Here is a 23529-nt window from a genome sequence, read left to right as displayed (position 1 = left end):
TGTAGTTGCCTTTTGACAAAGCCAGTGGCTTCATGCTCTGACAGTGTTAAAAAATAGGTTAGAAACTGTTGTCAAATAGTTGATAGATCGTTAAGTATGTGCTGTTAGTTAGGTTGTTATATTGTAAAAGGGGTTAAAAGGGTAGTTATAAGAAATAAGGTATTCAATGTACTGTATTACACCTGAGCAAGTGCACCACGAGCCAGCCTGGGCAGAATTGTAATGGCCAATCAAGTGCCTAAAACCTTCATGCAATGAAGGATCCAAAAAGAAACCAATCCAGAAGGACAAAAAACAGGATAAAAAGGGGCTTCTGAGCCAGTGGATTTCTGCTGCTCCACCTGGAACCTCGGGCACATCTCTGCTGAAGCAGCCCCAGTGCAGCGCTGCAGCATCCTCAATGGGATCACTCCTGCTCAGCCCCCAGGACCCCTTGCTTTTTAGGCCTTTCATTTTCTTACAATAAATGTTGAAATCACTTTTAGTACCGGGAGTCTGGTCCTGTTTTTAACAAGAGGGCAGCTCTCCCTGATGTGGCTCTGCTACTTCAGCAGAGCCCTTCATGCCAGTCATGGTTTGTGTTCCTGTGGAAAGCTGCAGACTGCAGCCACTGCAGGCAGTCCCAGTCCTAGTAAAAGATTTTAAAATCATAGAAAATTTGGGGAGTTAGAAGGCAAGCTAGGCTTAGTAGGCCCTGGGAAGTGTTAGGCCTTGAGTTTGGTGAATAATGTGAAACGGCACCTGTGCAACCAGTATATGATAAATGATATAACTGTTAGATGTGATGATTGTTTAGAAATTAGATATAATTATTGTTTAATCGTAAGAAAGAATAATGAGAAACTATGTTCAAGGCTTTGAGGGGGATCACCAGAAACCCATGCTTGGATGAAATCAATGTATACAATAGAACAATGTAAGTTTAATAATTAATATGTAAGTTATATAACGATAGAATATAAAACATGTCCAGCTCAAAACCATGGCAGAGTCAGATCTGGATCTGTACCCCTGACGCCCAGAGCTCTCCAATAAAAGCACCTGCATATAATTCTGTGATTATGTGTTCCTGAATGCTAACACTGCCTCCAGTGTAGAAGTGGGGACAGTGCAGGCTGTGGCTGAGAATTAAAAACATATCTCTAAAAGAGCCCCTGGTGCCTCAGGATGGGTAAAAGTGTCCCCTGAGAGATGGGGCTGGAGAAATACTTTTGCAGTTGCTTTTGGAGGTGTGCCCTTATTTACCAACACAGTGTTATTAGAATAAAGGCAAAATGAGAAGTATAAGCAGGGAAGCAGACAGAAAATACACGGCCAGGAAAAAGCTAAACAGTACATAAAGCTAGACTGGCAGATTGATAAAATATTCTTAGGTAAGAAACAGTGTGAAAGACAGGAAGATGGGGAGAGAGACATTAAGAGCTGAACATAATACTTCTGTGATTTATTTGCATTAAGCTCAAGCAGCATGTGGCTTGGGGTTTGCTTGTTTGTTTTTCTTCCCTGACTGCCTCAGGTGCTGGCAGAGAATTGTTTTGCTGAAGTTGTAGTCCATGGGATGTTTTGTAAATTCATTGTCCCTGGGAAAAAAAATGAGGACTATTTCACAAAATTCTGGAAAACTTCTTCAAGTTCTGAAACTCCAAAGAAAACGAGTTACATGGGAAGTGGTCTGGCCTCTTCCCTGTAGTGAAAGTCCAGATTTGTCTCCTCAAAGCCTCAGATAAGATGAGAGACTACCAGCAGCTTTCCCACTGTGCTTCTCATGAGGAGATCGTGCAAATTATGGAAATTTTGTTCATCCAGCCATCCTGCAACAGATGGCAAAGCAGCGAGAATGGCCAGAGCTGGTGGGTGGCATGGATGTGTTTACTCTAATATGCCCTGAGATTAAAGTGCCCATCAGCAGTTTGCTACATTCATTTATTTATAATTATTTCCTGGTTTTCCCTGCAGTTATATTTTAGAATTGCTGTTATTTAGATATCTGTAAGAACACAGTACACCTCACATGACCCTGACTCAAAGTAGGGCAAATTCCTTCCAGGATTCCCCTTGTAATCCAAGACCAAGCTTCTGGGACATTGAACCCCTTGCAGCCAGAGATGGAATTTTGGTATTGCAGAACCTCTTCTGCCATGATCAGGGTGTCCAAAAGAACAGGTAGGAAAGTGAGAAAGCAAGGAAATATGTGGTTATAGGAAGGAGAATACTCAGAGGAGAATAAGTGTGAAGGAGACTGTGTGTGTGTATGTTGGGACTGTCAGCTGACAATCATGAGATTCTGTGCAGTGTGTGCAGGGTTCAGTGCTTGGCAGATTCAGCTTAGATGTAATGTAACATAGCGAAATATAGTAAAGAATAATACAGTATAATAAAGTAATTAATTAGCCTTCTGGTAAAATGGAGTCAGATGCATCACTCTCTCCCCTTGTCAGGGGTGCCCTGCAAATGCCACAGAAGACAGGTGAGGGAATTAAAAACAGGATAACAGAAATGTCATAAATGGGATCACATTCCCAGTACTGAAGTGATTTTAGCTTTTATTATAAGGCCTAAAGCACAGGGGGTCTGTGAGCAGAGCAGGAGAGTTCCTAATGAGCAGAGCCAGTGCTGGATCCTCTTCCTTTGGAGAAGGATGTTCCTGATGTTCAAGGTCCAGCAGCACACTCTCACTGACTTGGATGCCCCCTTTTATCCTGCTTTTCTTTTTTTTTTTTTTTCCTTTGGATTGTATTCTGTTGGGATCCTTCATTTGCATGAAGGTTAAGGTGCTGATTGTCTCTTACAGTTCCATCCAGGCTGGCTCCTTTTTGCTTGGGGAGGTGCACTTTACTGAAGTGTAATACAGTAAGTTAAATACCGTATTTCTTATAACTACCTTTTAACCCCTTTTAAATGATTTTTTAAACCTCTAAGCATCAATGTGAAGCTCCCATTACATATAACATAATTTGTGAGTACTCAAGGCTTTTAAAATTTGGTCATTTATTTCCAGATATGAAAATATTCTTACTTACATCAAAACTTCTCTGAAAATGTTGCACATTACCAGCAAAACATTTCAGCTCTTCACTGGAAACACACATTTTTAAAAAGCACTGATTGGAACAAAAACATATTAGTTTAAACTGAAATATTTGGAGCTTAGATATTCCTTTTTGAAGCAATTAAAATGTACTTAAGCAAAGCATCATTTTTGGGTCCTTCTCCACCAGATATGCAGTGCAGACAATCAGAAGATTTTGCATATTGGTATTAGCAGCAGTAACAAAATGCTTCTGAAAATCAGGTGGGAGAAAATGCCTGCTGCAGGAAGGCAGAGCAGAATAAGGAAAATAAGGAGGAGAACAGGAACTCAAAGTAACCTATTCACACAGTGAAGGGTCAGCACATACCCATTACCATTTTGCAAATGTTACCAACCTCTTTTACAACTCCTTTTACAATATAATAACCAAACCTTTCAACAGTATATGATTAACAATTATTAACTATTTTACAACAGTTTCTAACCTATTTTTGACAGAAGTTTTAAAAAACCAGTTCCACAGCATAGGACTGGTACCTATAATCTCTGCTACAGAACTTCTGGAAGATGGATAGAAAAGTTGCAGAGAAGGAACTTCCTTACATTTAATGTTAAACACCAGGAAAAGTATTAATAGAAGGAAAAAGGAGAAAGTCAAAATAGTAATAGGAAACAGTCCCTGAAGTTGTGCAATTACAACCCCTGCAAGCCCAAGTACCTGAATGCTGGAGGAAGGGGAAGGGACATGTAGCTAATAGAGGAGCTTGTTGGAACTCCATAAAAAATCAGTTGCTTCTAGATGTAATGTGATCCATTCTGCCTTCAAAATCTTGGCTTGGAGCACCATCCATTTTTTGGGTGCTCAAGTACCAGGGAGCTGTACTCTCTCAGGTGCTGTTCCCTTTTGATGGATGTTGCTGTGACAAGTGCATTAAACCCAGCAAAAGTGAGCTGCATTAGGCTCTGAAAACCAGGATCCATCACTTCTCAGAATACTTATAAAACACTCTGGCTCGAGAGAGATTCCCACATTCCCAGCATGCAGCTCCTGGCTGATGGCAGCACAAACTTTGTCCCTATCTATTCAAGGCCCTGCAGCACAGAGCAAAGTGGGCAGCTGCCAGATCCCCTCCTTAAAATTACTAGTGTTTCTTCTCAAAGAGACTTGCGGTTAGTGGCAGGTTATCATGAAAGCCTCAGATGGAATTCAGGAAGTCTCATCTCTAGTTATCCAGTTTGCAGAATGTATCTGTGGATGGGACACAAATTATGGTTTTGACTTATGGGATTCATGTTACCACAAAGAAAAATCTATATGTAATCTGGGTCACAGGACAAAGATGTGGTTTGTTAGGTGTCGTTCTGTTCTTCTAAGCCTTCTGATGTTTATGTTCTTGTAATGAACTTTTTCATGCACTTTTATGTAAATAATTATTGTCTTACATTCTTCTCTGGAGGAGGAGAAATTTGATGGACTGTTCTCTTGTCCAGTGTCATTGGAGAGGTGGCACTTTCATCTCCTAATCCACTGTCACTTTTGAAAGTCTCTAAATGCTGGAGTCGGAAAATAAACTTCCCTTCTTTTTACCTTGGAGGTTCCAGCATGTGTGTTGTTTTATTTCATGTCCTAAACTGACAGTTAGGCTTTACTAAACCCACAGACTCACTACCCAGCTCCTGCTTCCAGGGAGGAGCAAGTGGGTGAGGGCTCTGCCTGATGTGACTCCAGACCTCAGCCAAAGGCTGACAGACTGTCTCTGTCTCCTGCTGTGCCCTCTGAGCCAACAGCAGTGCCAGCCCAGCTGGGACCTTCTCTGCCCTAAGCCTGGATCCCCCAGCACTCCCTATCTGCAAGCAGCTTTAGCAGAGAATCTCACTCTCTGGTCCTGTAATGAGCTGCCCAGCTCGACATGGAATTAGCAGAATCTGAGTTATTAATTGTCTACAACAATTAGCTGGGACACCTGGGTCTTCTGGCAGCTTGGTTACTCTGTGGGAGCCAATTACAGTCTCGTACATATTCATGCCATTTCACCCACAAACCATAAAAGCTGCTTTCCCAGCTCTCTTCCCATCTCCTTTGCTCTGATGCATATCCAGTCCACTCTGAGACAAGGAGAAGTAGTTTCCTTTCTTTTCACGTTTCCCTGAAATCAGATATTTGCAATTTACATAATTGATGTAATGGAAATGCAGAAATAGCACATTTGACAAGGAAGAACAGAAAAGGCCTTCCCAAAGCTCGCTCATGCCTTAAAATAAAAGATGCAGAGATCTTGCCGGACTTCTTCCCCTGCAGCCACTTGCTCAGTCAACAGACCCCATGATCCAGATGAGCTAAATGAAAGATATTTCTCAGGGTCTACTATGGCAGTCATATTTTCTGGAAAATTCCCCTCTCCCAGCATTCTGCTGGGAAGCTGAGAAGCCTCAGAGAAATAGGAAAACAATATTATTTCATTTGCTTCTCCTATGTTTTGCTGCTTTGGAATGTGTTGGGAGATTATTTATCCAATAGGTGGTTGTTTCATTGGTTTAATGTGAATTGTTTTGACTTAATGGCCAGTCAGGGTCAAGCTGTGTCGAGGCTCTGGAAAGAGTCACGAGTTTTTCATTATTATCTTTTTAGCCTTCTGTCTGTATCTTTTCAATATAATATAAAGAATGGAATGGAATGGAATGGAATGGAATGGAATGGAATGGAATAGAATAGAATAGAATAGAATAGAATAGAATAGAATAGAATAGAATAGAATAGAATAGAATAGAATAGAATAACAAATTAGCCTTCTAAGAACACGGAGTCAGATTCCTCATTCCTTCCTTCATCTGGGAACCCTGCAAATACAAGAGTCTACAACTCCCCAACTCCATCTGAGACCAGCTCTCGTGGTGTAGATCAGTCCCTGTAGTGGCAGTGAATCTGATGGATTTGGACCAGTTTATCCCTACTGAGTACCTTGACAGTAAATGCTGGTTGAGACACGGGGCTGCACCGGGTTTGTCGCTTAATGCCCATGTGTGTGGTGATCCTTCACTGCTTCCCAAGGTTTCACTGAGGTTACCCTACCAATATCCACGTGCTATGCTCTAGGAAAATAGCAGCCCTGTGAGTACATCACTGAAACCATGCTGCTGTCCCAACAGGAGCTGGAGCTGGTGCTGGGATGAGTGCAGGGAGCTGCATGAAGAGTTCTGAGTGCCTTCAGCACAGCAGGCTCAGAGCCCAGCCAAGCAGGGACCTGCATGTCACTCTGTTTTTCTAAGTTCTTCTGAGCTTTCTGATGTTTACATTTTTATAATGGAGTTTCTCACGCACTTTTCATGTAACTAATGATTGGTTTGCATTCCTTTCTGGAGGAGGAGAGAATTGATGGACTGTTGGTTTGACCAGTATGGTTAAAGAGGTGGCAATTTCATCCTCCAATCCATGGTCACCTTTAGAATTCTATAAATATAAAAGTTGGGAAATAAACACACTCTTATTTGCCTTGGACATCTCAGTGTGAGTGTTGTACGTTTTGTGTCATATTGTGACTCCTGCATTTCTCAGGAATCCACTGATGGTTTAATATCTCTCCCACGGCAGCCACCTGGGATCTAAAATGTTAAATCCATAACCTGCTCCCTAAATTTATTGTCCTGAAGGCCGTTAAGACTTCTGTGAACTTTGGAATGCAAAACTATGTTAGAAACTCACATTATTTATCTGACACACTAGAGTGGCTCCTCCTCAGCCACCACTGCTGAGGAAATAAATCCCTGTTCTGTGTTCAGGAAACAAAACTATTTCTGTCACACGGAAGACCATCTGAAGCTTTTGAAAGAATCGGGTTTTAATATTACTAATCTTTGCTTTTTGTTTTTGTACATCAATCAGGCCCCTTCACAAACAACTTTTTGAAGGGGCCTGATTGATTTTGCCTTTCCAGTCATTTTTAATCATCATCTTTGCAGGCTGGTAAGAAGCTGGTCACAATTTTCATTAGTGATTTGTGATTTGGGTTGTTCCATTTCTGTTATGAACACCACCTCAGTAAAAATCAATAACAAATTAAATCACAGTGTGCAGTGTGACCAGTGAAGAGTGGCCCTATGCTGTCAGAAGGAAAAGGGTTTGTATTTTTTAAAATTAGAGAGAAATTGAAAAGAGATAACTTTGTGGCTTCATCAGAAGTAGCCATGCTAGAAAGGTACTGGGTAGACACCGACGGTACTTTAGATCCTACATCATATTAACTCATGACTAGAATGAGGTTTTGGCCACTGCTGGGAAGCATTTCCTGTGTAGTGAACTACACAGCCTGGCTCTCCCCATTACTCCTGGTTTATTCCATCTAACACCATTAACTTGAAGCAGGTTCCTTCTGACTTAATACCAGTATGAGACCAAAACCAGATTCCTTATTCTGAAACACTGAAAAAGAGAGTGTAATGCATTCTTCTACTCAAATATTTTCCAATTCTCCTGAGTTCTTGTGAAGAATGAACCTTTCTGCTTTAAATTCACAACCCAGGGCAGTGGGAGAGACACCATAAACACCATAAACTGTGGCATTCACATTCTCTGAAAAAATCCCTTTGCTCAGGATTTTCTCCTGGGAAGCCTCAGAGAAAAGGAAAACAATTCTGATCTCATTTGCTTCTCCTGTGTTGTGCTCATGTGGAATGTGTTTGGAGATTGTTCACCCACAGGTGATTGTTTCATTGGACTCTGCTGTGAGTTGTTTTCACTCTTTGGCCAATCAGGGCCAGGCTGTGTCAGGACTCTGGAAAGAGTCAGGAGTTTTCATTATTATCTTTTTAGCATTGAGTAAGTATCTTTTCTGTATTCTTTAGTATAGTATAGTATTCTTTAATAAAACATAGTATAACAAAGTAATAAATTAACCTTCTGAGAGCATGGAGTCAGATGCATCATTCCTTCCCTTGTCGGAGCATCCCTGCAAATACAATAACAAACAGATTTTAGGTCTCCCCCATGTGCTTTTCAGTGTCTGTTTTGTTTTTCTATATCACTACAACTCCCCTGAAAAGCAGCACTGTGACTGAATTGCTCACTCTAAGTCACAGACTCGCCAGTCTCAGGATCTCACCTTACTGCCTGGTTTTACACCAAAGCTCCTGGGCATGTGGCAACCTGGTTCTGGTAAGTGCAAACATTTTCTCTCTGAACAACTTCATTTAACATCTCAGTTATCTGTTGCTTCTTTTTTCTCTTTTGTCTGCTTCATAGTTTATATTTTTTCCTCGTAGTGGGGATTTTGCCCATTAGAGGAACATTACAGAAAGGAAAATAAACAGAGCAGTATTTCATGTTATGCTTTCTACTTAGAAGTTTCTCTTTCTTTATATCAATATTACCATGTTGATCCATAAGCAAAATAAAGTATAAAAATATACTCTTTTTTTCATTTTGAATAATAAAACTTGAAGTTATAGTTCCCACAGCAACAGTAACTCAACCTTAATATGCACATAAATTAGAGGCAGGGAAATTAACACCCAACACAGCAAGAGAATATGTGAGGGAATTATGCTACTGGTTGAAATCCCATAGATGTGAAACATTCCATGTCTGTCTGTGACAAGATGTCACCAAAAAAAAGAAGCTGTCTCAAAGATCTCAATCTTTCTGGACATAAATGGAATTCAACTCCGCAATGTGCAGAATCACTTTACTGAGGTGGTGTTACCTTTATTGTTGAACTCCACTGATTTAAAGATGTCAAGGCTCAAGAGAGCTCAGGAGAGTGCCCTGAGCTCACGTGTGTGAGCTTCTCTGTTGTGCAGAGAGCTGGGGTGACCCAGAACCACACGGGAAGGGTCTGACATGTCCCCAGACCAGGGCATGCACCATGTACCAGACCACCAAGCTGGAAGAATCATTAGAGATCTACTGCACTCATATTCTGTCATCCATCCATATGTCATCCATCTCACCTCTTCCAGGCCTGCATGTCACTCCTCTTTTCAGGGGATCTCTGGGAGAAACACAGTTCTGAAACACAGGAAAGGATTAGAGTGGTTGGATTAGAAAGGATTGGAGTCCACAGGGATACATATGAAAGGCTGGAAGTGTCCAGAGGCAAGAGGTCTCAGCCTCTCCAGCTGTTCTATACTGGCTGCCAGTCACTGCAGGGAAGTGTTTTTAACACAAACTGCATCCCAGGGGACTTTGGCTCAGTTATTCTAATTATTTGTACAATAGGATGAAAGAGTAATATGTTCCCATTCCATAAGGGCTTCAGCAAATAGAGTCTACCAGGCGCTGATGCTCCTTTGTGAGGCCTGAGAGCTGAGAACTAATTAGTCTCAAATTATACCCCTGACAAAGACACAGCAAGGAAGCAGGAAAGACATTCACCTGCCAAACCACTACAAAATGCACTTTCAAATGGCAGATCAAATAGGGATCACCACTTCAGAGAGCCAAGGATGCCTCCAGCAACCTGGGTGTGTTTACCTTAAACAGCAAGGAGAAAGGCAGAGGAGGAGAGGGAAACATTAAAGGGCTGGCAAACCTGGCTCTCCTGAATCCTCTCCATGCTGTTCCCATGGGAAAGGGGTTTCCCTTAAATTCAGACCTTTGGGATCTGCACAATTGTTTTCAGCACATTTGCTGTCAGTTGCTACTGGATGTACTTTTGAACAAGTTTCACAGACCACTCTATGAAGGCAGTAACTCATGAGAATACTGCTGGAGTTTGAAGTCATGCTGTTTGTTGTATTACATGATGCAAGTTCTGTGCGATCCTACAATTAAAGGCTCATCACAGTCCAGCCCACAAGGGTTAACACAACTTTTTCTTTCATGTTTTCTGTCTGTGCAAGGTAGTGCTGGGTACTCCTTTCAGTCCTGCACAGCCTTTTTAAAATCTCTCACCAATATTGCAGAGAGAAGACTCTCACCCCCTTCCAAACCTTCAAAGTTAAATAACCCTACCAATAACCTGCTGCAGGGCAGAGATGCATCTGTGCCTCTTTATCAGCCAGGTAATGGCATGCACAGAGACAATGCCAGCCTAGGGAATGCCTGAGAGGAGACACAGGCATTAGTCAAAGCAATTTCACACTGAGAGTGTTCTGCAAACAGTCCTCAGCATTCTACTGCCATGCTTCATGTGATGAATGCTGTGTGGTGTACACAATTTTTGTTTCCCATTATCTTTGTCCTCTTCTAGTGGAACCATCCTGGACTAGACAAACCATCAGCCTGTTACATCCTGGTATTCCCACAGCTCATCTCAGACACCCTAATGCACATTCAGACCAACTCCTCTGCTTGGAGTGGAGTGGTTCTAATTCAGGAATGATGTGCACGATGCCACCTTCAGCCACAAAGTCCTAAAGCTTATCCTAGAGCATAAGGCCTCAAAACAAACACAGTGAACCCTTAGTCCATTAATTCCACTCTGAAAAAAGGCATTTCATAAGGGAGAGCAAAAGCTGTGTTAGAGCTCAGCCCATTTCTGGCCTGGGGAATCCCACAGAAATCCCTGGGAGCACCCAGCTGTCCAGGGGAAGCAGAGTTGAGGCCAGGAATCAGCCAAACACCCAATATGCTCCTTCACACCAGCTCCTCTCTCCTTCCTCCTGATTTCATTAATGATGGAACATTGGCAGCAGCTCTCTGACCAGAGAGAGCAACAGACAACTTTCCTAGGCCTTTCTGGGAAAAGTCTGTGAGAAGATCAGAGAAAAGAATGAGAAACAATTCTTATCTTAACTTGCTGCACCTGTTGTTGTGAACATGTGGAATGTGTTATGGAGATTTACCAAAGGGTGGTTTCTTAATTAACCAGTGGTGATGGGTTTTAATTAAAGGACCAATCAAGTCCAACTTTATCTTAACTATCTATAAAAATTATGTGTTTCTTAATAATAATAATATAATAAATAGATTAATCAACCTTCTGTGAATGATAGAGTCAATACTAATTATCACCAGGCTGGGGGCCTGTTACAATGACATGGCATGATCTGCTGATCACATCTGCACTATTCTCTGCTAAGAGGGAAGTTTTAAGTACCAGGGCACCATTAACACCATCCAGAACTCTGTTCACCCTCCCAAAGCTCCCTGAGGGAATCTACATCCTGTTTTAACTTGGAGCAATAATGTGGTGCTCAGTGCAGGCAGATACGTGGTACCAGCACTCAGGCAGCACCTTCATTCTCCTGCCAGAACTAAAATACATGCCAGAGTTACTGGGGGCTGTTGGCCCCTAATGATGCAGGCACTCAGGCAAGAAGACCCCAAAAGCATCCAAAGAGCTCAGCAACCATTCCTATTCACAGTCAAACACCCAAACTGCTTGGGTGCTTTGAACTTCTTGCTGGATGTGTTTCTCTTCCTACAGATACCTCCATACCTTTGAACATTTCTTCCAAAGCAGAGCTAGTGAGGAATGCTACAGGCTTTCTCACTGGAGGGTAGTTATTAAGTTAATAATATATTAATAACCTGTGAGATGTTAGATTGAAACAAGCCCTTCCCTTTGAGATTTAACTCACCCCTCTTGGCACAGCTCTGTTCTCCTTCCTGACCAGCACCTCATCCCTGGGGAAAAACAGGTCAAGCACAAGTTGCTAAATCCCCTGAACTGGGCTGCCTTGCCCTTTGCCATTCCCCTGATGTAAAGCAGAGCTTCAAAGGCTGAATGCCCTTGTGCCATGAATTGTTTACCATAATACAAAACAAAGAAAGAAGAGAACAAAGGAAAACGGAAAGAGAAGAACAAAACAATAAAGGGAAAGACAAACAGAAGAGTGAAAGGGAGGGATATAGATAGACCCATTAATTTCCCTCTGTTTGTTCTGGGGTTTAAACAACAAGCCTCTGTGTCTCTGGTTTATCTTGGTTCCTCAGCTGTGAAACGTGCTGTGCTCCAGTGTTTTCTGAGCTTTAGAGATTTGCTGGGGAGCTGGGGATGAAGCAAGAGGCTCAGCAAACAGAGATAGCAGAGGCAGCCTCATACATCACACCCAGAGGAAATTCATTCCTTTCAGCACTGCCCATGGGTGAAATTACATTATATTCTGTTTGGATAATTGGATGTCACATACCACCCAACCTGTTATGGGATGGCATTCCCTTCCATAACGATGCTGTTAGCTGCACCCCAGGACACAGAGCATGAGCGTGGGTTCCATGAAGTGCAGAGGAAAAAGTAAGGACACAGAGGAGCTGTGGAGGAAGATCCAAGAAGTTCTCCTTCCAAACTGGTCCTCTCAGGCTCAGGTTCGTAAGGAGAGGGTGAAAGACAGAGCATATAGAACAAGAATGAGATGAAGAAATGAAAGGGAAAGAAGCAAATCTTACAGGAGAGAAATGGAATGGAGGAGAAGAAGTGAAAACTGATTAATTTTGGGATTTTTTTTCCAGCAAACATAAATCAATTTCTTCTTAAATTGTAAGATGGGCTGCACAGGTCTTTTAGCTAGAAATTCACGGTGGGGACAAGCCTGTCCCACTGGGCAGGGGCAGGTCACATAACATCTGCCTGGGAATCCTGCAAGAATACAGCATTTTTCTTTGATCTCAGTCCCTGAGGATCACAGAGGTACCCCAAGACTCCCAGCCACGCCTTGCTACCCTTTATATTCACCATTTACCTACATTTTGTCTAAAACATCCTCAAGTCCCCCTCATTGTGTCCTTTTTTGTCCATCACCTCACTCCAGCTTATTGATGGCTTTTTAGTAGCACAGTTAGAGCTGTCACACAAGTCAGAGGACAATTTCATGTGTCACATTGTCTCAGTGCATCCTGGGAACTCCATCTGGCTCAAGCAAACTTATTTTATTGAAATAATCTCTCCTCCCTGCTAGTTATTGAGCTGTCTTGGCTCAATGGCCTCGCTCAATATCAATTTTTCATGCTTAATAATTAGTGCAAAGAATAGAGTTTCATTGAATAAGTGTTTAATGTCACACATGATTAGGAGACACAAAGATGACCTAACTAGGAATTCAATTTGGAGCCTACAAAAAGATGTTAGCCTTTATTTTTCCACCTAAGGTGTGCTGCTCCCCTCTGCAATGAACTTCTTCAGAAACCTATGCTACTATTAGTTGATTGCAACAATTGCTGCAATTCTCCTCTTGAGAAGAGTCGCCCAGTTTGGAAGGAAGCACAAACAGGCAAATACCCAGTTTCATTGCTGCCTTTAAATCTCAGTCAGTGTGATGATGTCCTGGTCCCAAACCACAGGCTCATTTCCCAAAGAGAGCAAAAATCAAGAAATTACTTGCCAGGGTGAGTCTCAGATAAGCTATAGAAACAAACCAGGCAGCACAGAGTCATTTGTTTGCCTGGCTGCTTGTCTCTATTTGTCTCCCCATGTAGTTAATTCTACCTACTCACCTATTTGTGCACCCAGTGCTCTCAGCCCTTCCTATCAGGGTGTTTGTGGACTTGGTGGATGCCTGACAGATTTAGTCTCCAAAGGCTCTCTGCTAATACCCCCTTTTAAATGTATGGGAAATGAAATTTATATTAAAAAGTCAAACCAACAAATGTATTTAGGAATGAAGATGAGAGACAGCACCTAACTGTTCTGGGGGTCTTCTAAGTGATTTTTCCATGGCATGTTAAATTGAGTGCTTCCAGTTCTGGGATTACCATCCTCACCAACTTTGCTTCCTCTGCATATTTAACTGGTTACGAGTGCTCTGCAAATGGTTGTGCTCTTCATGTTCACAGTGACTGGAATCTTAAAATATTTCCTACAAAAGTGATTCTTCCCACTTAAAATTCACTAAAACACCAGTCTGTGGCATCTTCATATATATCACACACTGCTCTGAGGAGTGATAATAAGAAAATCTGCTCAATGAAACCTACTTTCCTCCCTTTCTCTGGTTCCCTCATCCCTCTTCTCACAGGGCATTTCCCAGAAACTCTTCCTTTAATAGGATTTGGAGAACATTTGAGAGCAGCTGTCAGCCCCTTACACCTGCACACAGTCCACACTCTGCTCTTCCCCATAAATGTGCACACCAATCTATCCTGTGCAAGATGTATTTAATTCTCCAGGAACTTCTGAGCAGCCAGTTTATCCCAGAAGAAAGAGTGACTAGATGAGAAATATGTTTCCTGTTCATAGTGATATTTTATGTGCAAGAAATTGATTTGCTATGATGGCCACTGCCTTGGTTTGAAAAGACAGCTGTGTGGTAAGGAAGGCACACACTAAAATGGAAAATGTAAACCCCTCCCTCTGAATTGTTATACATTTTCAATTAAGGGGCTCTCAGGCAAAAAAATATGGGAGCAGGAATAACAGTTCTTTAATAGGGAAGAAAATAAAAGATAAAATAAACAATGCAGTAATATAAAACAACACTGACAGAGTCAGAACAGACAGAGAACAGAACCTGTGGGCCAGGCTGTTGGTAGCAGTCCCATTGGAATTGTGGCTGCAGCCCTCCTGCAGTGCCAGGTGTGGTTCTGCTGGAGCAGGGATCCTGTAGAAGGGTGCAGTCTTCCTCTGAAGGTCCAGTGGAAGAGGCAGCTGCTCCCCTGGGAATTCAGTGGAAAGGCTGGGCTGGTGTTCCAGAATCTCAGATTCTATCCAGGTAGGAATGCTTGGCTCCTCCCTCTGGGCTCACATCTCCCAGTGGATGCTGTAGTTCTTATCAGCCTTGCAGGGACATTCCATAGCCTGTTATCAGCAGATGTCCCCCCAGAGGGAGGAGTGGGTGTGGAAGAGATAAGGAAAACTGCCCACTGAACAGGAGACAGCTGCCATACAGATGTAAATAGAATACAATTTGCTCGGCAATCCAGACACCAACTTCCATATCTGGAAACCTAGCAGAGCCTTGAACAGCCTCATGTATCAACCCAAAAGATGCCTGTAAATACAGAGCACTGTTCCTCAGCCTGGAGAATAAAGCAGCAGAAACCTCAGCTCGCCTCTGTGCCTGTTAGCTGTGTATGTGGGTGTTTCTGTCAGTGAGCTAGAGGAGATCTAGACACTCAGCCCCTTCCTCCAGGCCACAAAATACTAAATTTTTAATGAAACAACTGGGAGCCTTTTTATTTTGACAATTTCTTCTCAGCTCCTATGCTGCTGCATCAGCAGGAGGGAAGTAAGGGGTAGCAGAACACATCAGGGCTAGCCCAGATTATCAAAGTGAGATTCAGCTTCAGAAGAAACCCAGGCAGTAGAGAAGTCTCTAGGAAAAAAAGAAACCTTGATTTCTCAGCTGCTTTAGGGTCCCTGGCCAGAACTTCAGCTAATAGCAGTCTGCATCCTGAACAGGATCATTTCAGAAGGCTTTTGTCAGCTGTTTCTTCTCCACTTCCTTTCTGTACTCTGTGTTATTCCTGCTGGGATATCTACAGAACAGCAAGATGGCTTCTTCCTTTCTAACCTGAGAGATGCAGTGAGGAACTATGCATGCAGGCACTAAAAAGAAAAATCACTTGGATGAATTAGGGACTTTATTTCATTATTTATTTGTGGGAGTGAGAAACTTACTGCAAACGTATTGCATGGTAATGAAACACGATTACCTATCCTTCTCCATCTCAGATGAGAACAAAGAAGCCTGAAAGTCTTTGGAAGGTGAAGGTGAATTAAAATCAGATTCAAATAAAAAGGAGGAAAAGAGCTTTGAAAATAGTGGAGGGACTGTAAGCTTGTTTTTGCTTTTGATTTCTCTATTAAAACCAGACATTATTTCAGAGGCTTCCAGCCCTAGCAGATAATTAATGAAATTAGGGTGAGGACTTGGTGCTCAATATTTGCTCATGCTACAAGGGAAAGAAGCAGTGCCAAAACCACCTGGAATTTTATGGGCAAATAAATCAGGAAAGAGAGGTGTCTCAATTACTCAGACTACAGAGGGGAAATGAACCTCTCTTTACAACAGAGGCTTCTCAGTAAAGGTAAAAAATCATTGGTTTTCAGAACCACCCACTGCCAGTGCCCAGCTTTGCAGTGGTTAAAATACTGGGAAAGTCTTTAAAGCACACTGGGACTGCAGATAACATAATCAGGGTATAGCCAAAAAGCTGACATTTTCAGAGCTGCAAGTGGATTTGTATGCTGCAGCTGGGAAGGCAACGGGAACCTTAAACAACCTCTCTCCAAATCTTACAGAGGTATGAGAGGCAGATGGAGGATTGTGGCAATGGATTGCAGGCAGGATTCTCTCAGCCTCTCCCTCATGCTATGACTAGGGGTGTGCAAGGCATGGAGCTCCCACACTCTGCTGAGCTCCTGGGCAATTTATTTCTCTGATGATCAGATTAATTTCAACTTTTACAAAAGACACAGATTTTCCAGTTTTGACAGTTTCTAAAACCAAAATTAATAAGTCAGTCCAAACTGAGGATGCAGGAGGCCTGGCTTGGAGTCTTGACCTTGGGTAAGGAAGAAAGTCAGAGTGGGTGATCAAAATGGTGTTTCCAGCTTTAATGTTCATATCTGTGTGCTTCACTGTGCTTTTGGGGGTCAGTAATCACTGAAGCAAAGCTGTGCAGAGCCATAAATATGCACCAGCTTTGCCCACCAACATAGACATCTACAAAACTAGTGACACCAACCACTCTGGATCCACAGGGTGCTTACAAGTAACCTTAGCCTTTAGAAAGGACTTGAATCCAATACTATAGGAGGGTTGACTTTAGCCCTTTTTTTTAGAGAGAGTCAGGCCAGCCTTCAGGTTCTTTGACACTTCATTCCAACTGGGAAATGCTCTAAACTGTTTGCACAGTGACCAACTATAAAACCTCCTTCTGCCCTGGGGAGTAGCCTGACTGAGATTGTCCCAGGGCCTGAGCCAGCTTTGAGCTGGAAATGGAAATGCCAGGAATGGCAAGTGCAGTTAAACCAATCATCAACGGGGATCTGGGAGGGTCTGGATTCCTCAGGCCATCCTTTACCATGCCACAGAATTTCCAACACAGGCATGGTGTAGTATTCACATTTTCTTAAAAAATTCTCTTACTCAGGATTTTTCTCCTAAGAAGCTGAGAAGCTTCAGAGAAAAGGAAAACAATTCTTATTTTATTTGTTTTTCTTGTGTTGTACTTACATGCAAAACATATTTAGAAATTGTTTACCCACAGGTGATTGTTTCATTGCACTCTGGTGTGAGTTGTTTTCACTCTTTGGCCAATCAGGGCCAAGCTGTGTCAGGACTCTGGAAAGAGTCACAAGTTCTCATTACTGTCTTTTTAGACTTCATATCCATAGACTACATATCCTTTCTGTATTCTTTAGTATAGTTTAGTACAGTATTCTTTAATAAAGTATGGTATAATAAAGTAATAAATTAACCTTCTAAAAACATAGAATCAAATTCATTATTCCTACCTTCACTGGGCAGTTCCCAACAAATGCAATAGTATGGTACATTTTTGTGATGCACATAGGCTGTGAGAGGGCAAGAAGACAAAGCAGGATTCCAATCTAGTCTTCCATGGCAACCCCCAGGTATGTGGAGATGAATAACATCCAGTAATAGCAGGTCATTACAGTGATAAAATAGGGGGTCAGCAGAGAATCCAGAGGTTTTCCAGGGATCTTGCACTCAGCAAGCAATTGCAGGTTAGTGTGTGATAGACTGAGAGGCCACGTTGAGGAGACAGTTAATAAAAGCAGGACTAGAAGAATCAATGTATTCTGACACACCAGTGACAGATTGGAGAGAGGGACAGATTTAATATCCCAGAGTTATCCTTTCCCAGCCTAAGGGCCCTGCAATTGATTGAATAAATTAAAGCATTGCTGTGGATGACACTTGAGGTAAGGTCATATCAGAACTTCCATCTTAACTCCCCATTTCCTTCCCTCTGAGGTTTTCTTTTTCAAGTCTTTGCACAGAGAGCTTACTGCTGGGCTAAAATTTGGCAAAAAAGATCTCAGCTCCCATTCAATTTTGCTATTACAATTTTCAAGAAAAGGGAAAAAAACAAGAAAAGGAGGGAATTACAGGAGGATGAGATAGATCTGTCTGGTGTGCTTTTGAAATGAAAGGATAAACAGGCCATATCAGGCTACTCATAAAACTACCATGCTTATTCTATGTCATGGTCAATGTCTCTTTGCAAATAGTGAGCAGAAAAATAGACTTTGAAAAGAAAAATGTACAGAGGACTGACAAAAAAATATAGCTGTAGGCCAAATTGATCTCTGTGTAGCTCCTCTGCCATGCAAAATTTATTCTTTTGTTACAAAAAGCATCTAATGTAATTGCAGATGAATGCTCTTTTATTCTTTATTATCTCGACAAGTGTCTCTCAGAATCATCAATAGGATTTTATGTCACAACAAATCTAACTGTTCAAATAGAGTCAGATGCTATGACAGAACTGGGACCTTCGTGGAGCTGGACTGATCATCAGGACACCTCTCACCCACATACAGAAATAAGTCCTGGAAAATGCTCAGTATTTTCTTTAAAGCACTAGGCACCCTCATGTGAGGGAAAAATCTAACCTCTCCCCCTCAGAAATGTGCCATGTCTCTTACAAATCAAGCTTTAAAATCATTCTGTATAATTTTGATTTTTATAGGCTGTGCCATTGTTGAGACTCCTGCACCAGCCACCACTGGGTCAGTACCATCCCAAATATTACCAAAATGCTACCCAGACATCTGTTGACTACCAGTTGGTTAGCAAATGATGGGCCAGTAGACCATGCTCAGAAGTTGTGTGTCACAGATAATAAAGATTGTTTGTGCAGGGCAAGTTGCCTCTGCTGTGTGGTTCTTTGCATTAGTTCTTGGCATCACCCTCTACAACCACACCAGCTCCAGCAACAACAGCAACAGGACCTCACTTTCTCTCACTTTTTAATTTCATCCCACTCACTATGCATAAAGCTCCACCACTAAAAAGTATATTTCTCATTTTAGCAACTGCCCATCTGACCCCAGCTCCTTCCTTATCTTTTTGGCAGCATTGATAGGGCACCAGGGAGCAGCTTCAACCTTCTCCCTGTGTGAAGAAGCAGATGCTCAACAATTCATAGAAAACAACATTTCACCAGACAAAGCAACAGGAAAACTCACCACTCTTCCCTGATTGGCAACAGTCAAAAAGCAGAATGGTTCCTGGTAGCTGCATCCCAGGGTGCTTCAGGATTGATGTGCACACAAGAACGTAGCATGAGTGCTGTTGTCTTCAATGGGAGTCACATGGCTACAGCCCCAAAGATCTACTTAGGAAATTGTGAGGCTTGGTGTTTTAAAATGAGAAAAACAATGTACACAGAATGGTTTGGGGCAGTATTCAACTGAGACACAAGGCAAAGCCAGCTGGACATCCAGCACAGACACAGCAGTGTGCACCTCACCTCTCCACCAGCTGCATGGGCTAAAGTCAAAGTAACAGAGCCACCCCTGTATGAAGTGCATTTAAACCACGAATTTGTGGGATAAACACACCAATGATTCAGGCTCTTGGTGTCAGCCTCTGTGGGGACTTCAGTGACTCTGTCAGCATGGATGAATCCACAGGCTGTTTGCCTGTGAATGTAAATACAGATTGAACGTCAGTGCTTTCCACAAACCAAGGTTCTCATTTAAAACATTGGACTCGCATGTTAAGTAGAGAGCAGTTTGACACTCAAAGGGAGGACAAATCTAATTTGACTAGAAGGATATTCTGAAATCAGTGCAGTGCTGTGGCAGTATGGAGGACCTTTGACCTCTGCTCCTGCTTCTGGTACTCACTTGTGTAAGCCTTTAAATCCCTCCTTGGGTCATCATTTACACCAATATGCAAATAGCCACTAGTGCTCCAGCATCCTACACACACATTTGTGCAGGCTGACACAGACCTCACATCTACTGTGCCTGTATTTTTTTATTTTTTAAATCATCTGTCAGAGCAGTAAGAGTGAGCTTAGCAGTCGTGCTTCCTGAGCAGTATAAATGATGGATTTAATCTACTATACCACAGCCATCACCCCTGGAAAAACCACACACCTTTTTGTGAATAATGGGAACCTTCCCATGGATTTTTCTAAATGAAATGAGCGTAGCTGGCTAAAGCAATCTCTCTAGGCTACTCTTTAAACATCCTTGGGCAGTGAAAGTTCATTAATCTCCCTCTGAAGTTAATGCACTCATTAGTTTTAGGCTGAGGGAGCTGATGGCAGCAGACTTGCCCTTCCTTGAGCACAAGTGGTAGAGCTTGCACCACCCTTTGTTAAAGGCTCTAAGACATTAAAGAAACTAGGAATTAATCTAAAGATGCATGTCAAAACATTTCTTCCCTTCCATAAAGTCTGGGATTCCCACCACATATGACATCATTACTAAGTAGACAGCAAAGCACAGAAATTGAGAAAAAGGGGGAAGGAGGCAGAAAGAAAAACAGAATTCACCTTTCTGGCTCTGATTTTTATCTGAACAATTCAAAATGTCACTAATGACATCTTGAAATATGAATTCACATACTTAGAGCATCAGATTTGAAATTCACCCCAGGCTGAGCTAGAGGCTTGAAAAGATTTGTAAAATTGTGGAGTAAGCTTGGGTCCAGTGCAACATTGTCCAAGGTTCTGCCACCAAACAGAAGGTGGCAAATTTAAACCTGGCTTCAGTTCTCATCAGACCTTTGTAAATCCATTGTTTAATTTCAGAAGTATTATGCTGATAAGTCCACGTGTTCCTTAGGGTCGGTAGTTGGAGACAGGGTCAACACACACACACACACACACCAAAGCTCCATGTGACAAACAGAGTGTTTAATTGTTGAGACCCTTCTTTTAGAGGGAGTTCAAAACTCCTGGGTTTCAACTGCTGATTGGTCTGACCTCCACAGAGCCCAGCTCCTGACCAGCAAGGTCTCTGCAGCCCAGGATGGAACATGACAGGTGAAGATCCCTGTCTGTCAACCCAGGGACTCCAATGCCACACAGAAGACTGGAAGAAAGACATTTTGCAACAGCTGTTGTTAAACCAGGTGGAATTGGTGATTTCTGCTGATTAGCTGTTTCCATTCAAAAATTGGGAGACCCTCAGCAAAGTGTGGCTGGAGGAAAACTGATGCAGAGTCACCCCTGTACACATGGCCTGATCCTGATACACTCCAGCTGTGAACCAGTATAACCATAATGAACCAGTATAACCACAATGAACCAGTATAACCATAATGAACCAGTATAACCACAATGAACCAGTATAACCAGAGCAACCCCTTGTTTGAGTTCATGTCTCTGTGATGAGCCTGGCAACAGCAGCCTGGCTCCTCCACAACAGTTGGCATCCACTGCTGGGTGGCTTCTGCCAGGGATTCCTGTCAATGTAGGGACACACAAAGGATTCCTCCTCCCTGCTCCAGCTCACTGTTCTCTCTCCCAGGGTGCAGCTGCTGCCCTTAGAGAGGAGGGTAATTGAACAGACTGGGGTTTTTGACTGAGGATCAGACCCAGTGGTGTTTAGCTAAACTCCCTTCACGTCTCAGTTTCTTGATGCTTCTGGAGTTACACCAGCAGAAAAGCTAACTTTATTATTAGTGCTTCTGTAATAGATTTTTCTATTGTGTTGCACACAACAAAGTGTGTTTCAGAATGTCACAAAACATCTGAAATGCCTGGCTAGCTCTTCATATCCTGGAAGCATCACTGCACTTGCACAAATTGATTTGAAAATGTGTGATCCCATGGTTCTTTCTCATAAAAGGCCTATAAAGAGGTTAGTTTGGAGAAATAGCCTGAAGAATATTTCAGCAGCAGGCTTGCAGCATCAGAGATAGTTGCCACTCCCACCACCTCAGACTAAGGAGCCCTGACACTGCCTCAGGTCAGGCCTTAAAACATTGCTGTGTCTCCATCTGTACAACAGGTAACAACAGCTCAGTTTTGCAAAGTTATTCTTTGGCTAAATTAACTGAATTCTGAGATGTCTGTATAATTGTAATTGCAAATAAATCTCAGTGGCTATTTAAAATTAGATTTTAAAAACTCAGTGGATTTTAGTAGCAGTATTAGTGTTACCACTATAGCCAAGGCCCTTTGCACAGTCTGTGCCCAAATCCTGTAGCTCTAATAATCAAGGGAATGTTTAGTCTTTGAGCTGTAATATTTCTTGCCTTTTAGGATTCATCTCTGACAATAATTAAGTCTCATAAGGATGAAACTGAAATGAGCAGTAGCCTTTGGGGATGGTATTAGTGTGCTAACTGTTTGTGGTTTAAATATTAATGTCAAAGTGTAATTACCATCCGCTGCATTTCAGGCTTGTGTTTGAAAACACATTGAGCTAAGCAGGAAGAATGAGCTGTAGCATGTGGAAGCTTTAGAGCTGGAATAATTCTCAACCAGCAAAGAGCAGAAGAAGACACACTTACTGGGTATTCTGGGAGACACCCTTAGTGGGTATTCTTGCTACAATCCCAACGTGCTGGCTTCCCACTGCTGGCTGACTCCAGGCAGAGCTCCTACCTCCTTCACCAGCAGAAGCCTCAACAGCAGCAACACTCTAATTAATCTCCTCTTAGGGGAGGTCAGAGATGCTCTGTGTCTACTTTACCACTGCAATGCAAGCTACAGCTGCGTCCCAGGGTGTGGCATTCATATTTTCTGAAAAATCCCTTTGTTCAGGATTTTTCCCCTGGGAAGCTGAGAAGCCTCAGAGAAAATGAAAACAATTCTGATCTCATTTGCTTCTCCTCTGTTGTGCTCATGTGGAATGTGTTTGGAGATTGTTCACCCGCAGGTGATTGTTTCATTGCATTCTGCTGTGAGTTGTTTTGACTCTTTGGCTAATCAGGGCCAGGCTGTGTCAGGACTCTGGAAAGAGTCAGGAGTTTTCATTATTATCTTTTTAGCCTTCTGTAATTATTCTTTCTGTATTTTTTAATATTGTTTAGTTTAGTATTCTTTAATATAATATAGTATCATAAAATCATAAATCAGCCTCCTGAGAACATGGAGTCAGATTCATCATTCCTTCCTGCCACAAGGGTCCCTGCAAATACAATACCAGGGGGAAAAGCCTCATCAAATTGAATGCCACTGTCCTTTTCTCTTTGTAACCTATTTTCTGATTCCCTGGAGGCTGAGCAAGGATCCTGCTAGGTTCCCAAGATTCCTCTGGGTATGAGTGAGGCAGCATATAACTGTGAGTTCACTTATCACATTTGGGCTCCCTGTATGAAATCTTGCACGCTTCTGGAATTCTCAGGGAACATTCAACATCTGGCAGATTGGAGCTTGTAGCAGAAGAGTGTACAAAGTGTAGGGATAGTGAGAGCAGGAAAGCTGGGTGGTGGTGAATGCCTGCTGGGTTTGGAATGGGAGAGAAGGATTCTGGACATGTTTGCACTTGAAAGGGAAAGGCTGCACAGCAGTGGGTCACAAATTGTGAGCACAACACAATAACTCTACTCCCCCTCTGGATCTTGAGCTTGAAACAGAAAGAGGCTGTAAGTCACTCCCACTTCACATCTGTTCATTTCAGACAAACAAAACAGAAAAGTCAAGGCACAGAAAGTGAAAAGAGGGCATGAAACAGAGCTGACTTCAT

The 23529-nt window shown here is 42.3% G+C and overlaps 2 long non-coding RNA genes across 4 annotated transcripts; both read right to left on the bottom strand.

Annotated features, from left to right (window-relative positions):
• Positions 1-3021: 3021 nt before the first annotated feature.
• LOC135285146 (uncharacterized) lies at positions 3022-11663 on the bottom strand. 3 transcript variants are annotated; one of them, XR_010350130.1, is made up of 4 exons: positions 11549-11663; positions 8975-9032; positions 7923-7974; positions 3022-5178 (listed from the first exon to the last, which is right to left on the bottom strand). It is a non-coding gene; the product is annotated as an uncharacterized LOC135285146 (long non-coding RNA). The 3 variants fall into 3 exon arrangements; XR_010350129.1 differs by having other exon boundaries at positions 3022-4280; XR_010350131.1 differs by lacking the exon at positions 3022-5178 and adding an exon at positions 7428-7800.
• A 6053-nt stretch (positions 11664-17716) lies between these two features.
• On the bottom strand, positions 17717-22621 carry LOC135285147 (uncharacterized). Its single transcript, XR_010350132.1, has 3 exons — positions 22352-22621; positions 19066-19521; positions 17717-18991 (listed from the first exon to the last, which is right to left on the bottom strand). It is a non-coding gene; the product is annotated as an uncharacterized LOC135285147 (long non-coding RNA).
• Between the last annotated feature and the right edge of the window lie 908 nt (positions 22622-23529).

Source organism: Passer domesticus, chromosome 22, assembly GCF_036417665.1.
Source record: "Passer domesticus isolate bPasDom1 chromosome 22, bPasDom1.hap1, whole genome shotgun sequence".
NCBI classification, from domain to species: domain Eukaryota; kingdom Metazoa; phylum Chordata; class Aves; order Passeriformes; family Passeridae; genus Passer; species Passer domesticus.
The sequence above is the reverse complement of the archived record's forward strand: the minus strand, read 5'-3'. Positions and strand labels throughout refer to the sequence as shown.